The 5226-nt window shown below is 42.8% G+C and overlaps 1 long non-coding RNA gene across 4 annotated transcripts in view; it reads right to left on the bottom strand.

Annotated features, from left to right (window-relative positions):
• Positions 1-5226, bottom strand: part of LOC106725252 — a 13280-nt gene that overhangs the window by 4175 nt on the left and 3879 nt on the right. Inside the window, exon 1 of one of the 4 annotated variants that reach the window (XR_001361127.1) lies at positions 1676-1697. The exons of the other annotated variants lie outside the window; for them this stretch is intronic. This is a non-coding gene — a long non-coding RNA (uncharacterized LOC106725252). Of the gene's footprint in view, positions 1-1675; positions 1698-5226 lie in introns of those variants that run through there. 4 annotated transcript variants of the gene reach the window in all.

Raw genomic sequence — 5226 nt, forward strand, 5'->3', positions numbered from 1 at the left:
GGTGTTTACTGGAATCCTTATGCTTAATCCCTGGATGCCCTTGCCTAGAGGACAATGTAAACACATGTGTCCTCCCAAGATTACTCACCCTACTGATTGTATCTAAAGATAAAAATTCCAATAAAAGCCTAATGAGGCAGGCAATGGAGGCTGCCTGGCTTCTTCCGCCAGGCCGTCCCTTAGCCCTCTCTCCTACAATGAAATTTTGTCAGAGTAATCTGTCCATCTGTTGTTCAGGGGCTGCTGGTCAGCCCTGGCAGTATATTCATAAAATGCAATACCATTTGGCAATAAAAAGTAGCAGTACATGAATTAACTATAAAAGCATTATGCTTCCTAATGAATAACACTCTGACAAGGTCATATTGTGGTTGAATGATAACAGAGTGAAGAGTTGATCCTCAGTTACTATGATGTTATAAAAGAGAATTAATTAATGGGGATGTCCTGTTACCAACACCTTTTACTTTTTTCATTGGAGATGAATCAAGGCATTCCCATTCTAGTACTAATAAATTTAACTTTAGTAGGTCATTTTTATTTTAATGAATACCTTTTTCATTTATAACTATTAAAGAAAAAGTGACTGTTGTCACAAGTATTCTGAAGTACAATTCAAATAATTTTGACAATAATCTTTGTTGGTTATTTTCAAATATATTAAAGAAAATGGTGTTAAATGTAAAAGAAAGAAAGAAAACACTATGCTAAGTAAAAGAGGCCAGTCACAAATGGCCACATATGATATAATTTTATTTATATCAAATGTCTGGAATAAGTAAATCTATACAGACAAAAGGTAGATAAGAGGTTGCCCTGAGCCAGGGGAGGAGGTGGGCTGGGGGGTGGAGGTGGGGTGGGAGAAGGAGGAAGAGGTGTGTCGAGGAAACTGGAGAGGGATTTCTTTCTGGAGTTATGAAAATGTCCTAAAATTGATGGTGGTGATGGTTGCACATATCTATGGATATATTAAAAACCATTGAATTGGTCTACATGAGTGAATTTATGAAATGTGAATTACATCTTAATAAAGATATTACTAAAAATATATATGGAAAAGTAGATATCAAAATGCTTTTGTGAACTCCTCAGCAAATTTGGGAGTTCAGTGGAGACTCTCCTGGGGTTCAAGGAACAGGACCACATGTTATAAAGAGCTGGAATGTGGGAGTGACACTGCATACTAATACTGTGCCACAATACTAAAGTTCTATTAGGCACCTCTAGAATTGCTTTAGTACTATTTTTGTGCCTAGCTGGGCTTGTCCTCTGATCCCAAGGCCTCAGATCTCCAGGGAACAGATAGGTTTTTATTTATTTATTTATATTATTATTATTTATTTTATTTTATTTTTTTTGCCTCTGAACCTGAGCTCCAGGTGCTAGGAGAATTCCTGGATTCAGCATCTGGTGATGTTTCATTTGGCCTTTGACTTCAGCAGCTGGAGCCTAATATTCTTTGTGCAGAAAATAAATCAGGGCACTCTAGTTTTGCTATGATGATCAAGGCAGAACAACATTGCCATCTAAGGTCAGTGCTGTCTGCCATTAATCAGAATAATTCAGAATATCCAAGATAGAGCTCTGTAGGCCCTACATAATCAGATTAATGAATGGGAGGAATAAAAATCATATTTCCAGACCTGGTGTAAGTGACTTGAAAATGTAGTCATACCCTTCATCATTAATACTCTAAAAGAGAGATCTCCAAAATAGAATGTGTTCATCCGAAAGGGGGCCCAAGATAACCTACCTACTGGGGTGCAACAGCATTATATTATCATTTCCATGTATTCTTTTATTTTAACTGCTAACATAATTTTATTAATTGCAATAGATAAAACTTCCAATATATACCATTGAAACATAAACATTTTTTATGTGCTTCAGTAAGATATGGGAGGGAGCGCCCCGACTGGTTTGGCTCAGTGGATAGAGCATCGGCCTGCGGACTGAAGGGTCCCAGGTTCGATTCCGGTCAAGGGCATGTACCTTGGTTGTGGGCACATCCCCAGGAGGAGGTGTGCAGGAGGCAGCTGATTGATGTTTCTCTCTCATCAATGTGTCTAGCTCTCTATCCCTCTCCCTTCCTCTCTATAAAAAAATCAATAAAATATATTTTTTTAAAGAAGATATGGGAGGGAGTATTTTGCTTTGGAGTTTCCAGTTTTCTCTTTTTTTTTCATTTAAATTCTTCATTGTTTAAAGTATTACATGAGTTTCCTTTTTCCCCCATTGACCTCTCCCCTGCCACCCCCACCCCCAAGCACAAGCCCTCAACCCCCTACTGTCTGTGTCCATTAGTTTTGCTCATATGCATGCATACAAGTCCTTTGGTTGATCTCTTACCCCTCACCCCCTGCCTTCCCTCATAGGTTGTACAGTCTGTTCAATGCTTCTATGTCTCTGGTTCTATTTTTGTCCATCAATTTATGTTGTTCATTAAATTCCACAAATGAGTAAGATCATGTGATTTTATCTTTCTCTGACTGGCTTATTTTGCTTAGCATAATGCTCTCCAGATCCATCCATGTTGTTGCAAATGGTAAGAATTTCTTCTTTTTACAGCAGCGTAGAATTCTATTGTGTAGATATACCACAGTTTTCTAATCCACTCATCTGCTGAAGGGCACTTAGGCTGTTTCCAAATCTTAGCTATGGTGAATTGTGCTGCTATGAACATAGGGGTGCATATATCCTTTCTGATTGGTGTTCCTGTTTTCTTGGGATATATTCCTAGAAGTGGGATTACTAGGTCAAATGGAAGTTTTACTTTTAGTTTTTTGAGGAAATGCCATACTGTTCTCCACAGTGGCTGCACCAGTCTGCATTCCCACCAGCAGTGCAAGAGGGTTCCTTATCCAATTTTAAAGTACTGTTTGCAGTCAATTACTTAGAGAATACAGCATAAAAAGCCCCCTCACCTCTTTTTTTTTTTTAATCTTCACTTATTATTAAACTAGAGGCCTGGTGCATGAAATTTGTGCATGGGTGGGTTCCCTAGGCCTGGCTGGCGATCAGGGCTGATCAGGTTCCCCGCCTCCCCACCTCCTCCCTCCCTCACCACCCATGCACCACCACCACACGGTACCCCACCTCCCCCCCCAATCTGTGTCCTTCCCTCACCATCCACGTCCACCGCCACCCACCCCGATCGGGTGATTGGGAACTGCCGGCCAGGGGGAGGGACTGGGAGGTTGACTGGCAGGCCCCAATCAGGCAATCGGGGCCTGCTGGCCATGGGGAGGGGCCACCTGTCACCACCTCCCCCCCCCAATCTGTGTCCTTCCCTCACCATCCACGTCCACCGCCACCCACCCCGATCGGGTGATTGGGAACTGCCGGCCAGGGGGAGGGACTGGGAGGTTGACTGGCAGGCCCCAATCAGGCAATCGGGGCCTGCTGGCCATGGGGAGGGGCCACCTGTCACTGGCAGGCAAGCAGTGGGCCAATCGGGGCCTGCCAGCTCGGGGGAGAGATGGGGGGAGGGACCAGGGAGGATGACCGCCGGCCCCAAGGAGGGAACTAGCCATTGGACCCCTGGGAAAGGGGCCACATCTGCCACCACCCACCCCCATTTCCCTGTTCCAGCCCAGCGGGTCTGGCCCCGATCGGGCGATCGGGGCCTGCTGACCAGAGGGAAGGACCGGGAGGTTGGCCAGCAGGCCCTATCGGCGATTGGGAACTGTGGTCTGGGTACAGCTCCTGCATTGAGTGCCTGCCCCCTGGTGGTCAGTACGCATCATGGTGACCGTTCGTTCCTGACATTCTGGTCATTCCATCGTAATGGTTGCTTAGGCTTTTATAGATATAGATTCCCTTTGTGGCAATATGCATTTTCAGTGGCTCTACCTGCTAAGGACTGCTTTTTCTAAACAGTGACAGAGTTTAATTCTCACTCCCACTCCTCCAACCTCTGCTGGCTCCACTGAATCTTTGTTTTCATCCTCTAATTTCTTTTTCTTTTTTGTTTTTTGTTCTACGTGAAACTGTGTAATCTCTTCATTTTCCCCTGTGATGTATTTTAGCAGTGAATGACTCCTCCTGGCCAAGAGCTTCACATCTTCTGTGATAATTGTGTTTCTTTTCCCATGTCTGTCAATAAGAGAATCGCTGCTGCTCCTCAGCCCCCTCCTCCTCTTCCTTCATCACAGTGGCGGATCCAGGCAGGCACATGAGTATGTAAAGAGTTCCATGTATTCTTTATTTCATTTCTTTCAGTGTATATTTTTGTTTCTGTTTTAAAATATACAAAATATGTTAGGAGAGTTGTATATGCATATTACTTGTAAATATATAAATAAATGTTAATGAAGGTGCTCAAAAACTTTTGCTAGTTTAATGCAATTTTCTTTGATGTTCAGGGGACCATTGCTCTGAAGGATGTTTTGGTTTATTGCTAAATGGAGGGGTGAAGATTGACTTAAATATGTGATTTACATTTGGGATCTAGCCCCCAAAGAAAAACTAGTTCGGAATACCTATTTGCAAATATTTATTTTTTAGTATAACTTGATCATAACAGCTCAAATCTATAGTGCTCAATTGTCTCCCCACACTAACAGGAGCAAAACCCCACTTGGCCAGCCCTGCTTGGATTCCTAAGCATTTTATCCCTTTTCTTCACTAATTGGGAAATATGCTCCAAGCAGAGATTCAACCCAGCTTAAAGGATCTACTCTGACTTTAATGTTATTGGCAAAAATATCAATTCGCCTTCATTGCTATTCTGTGAACTGACCTTGTGTTTTGGCCCTGAGACCAATTCCCAATCAATACCTGGTTCTAATAATTGATTCCTATTTTGTACCCTGTGTCTAAGTCTGGATCCAAAAATCCCACATACTACTCATTCCTACAGGGATGGGAATTACCATATACCTCACCAATCCCAAGGTATGTGATTAAATAATGGGTACCTGCTGACAGAGTTTTCAGTGTTTTGGTTCTTGGAATGTTCACATGTAGATGAAAAAGTGAAGCTATGCATAATTACCTAAAAAATCCTTGCAGGAGAAACCAAGATGGCGGCATAGGTAAACACCGGAAATTGCGGCCTCCAACAACAACTTCAAAAATACAAATAAAAGACAGAACGGTCATCATCCAGAACCACAGGAAGGCTGGCTGAGTGGAAATTCTACAACTAGAAGGAAAGAGAAGAGCACACAGACTCAGAGGAGCTACGAAAGTAAAGTGCAGAGGTACGGAGGCTCCGGCGCGCGG

This window comes from Myotis brandtii, unplaced genomic scaffold (assembly GCF_000412655.1).
Source record: "Myotis brandtii unplaced genomic scaffold, ASM41265v1 scaffold15, whole genome shotgun sequence".
In the NCBI taxonomy this organism is placed as follows: Eukaryota; Metazoa; Chordata; class Mammalia; order Chiroptera; family Vespertilionidae; genus Myotis; species Myotis brandtii.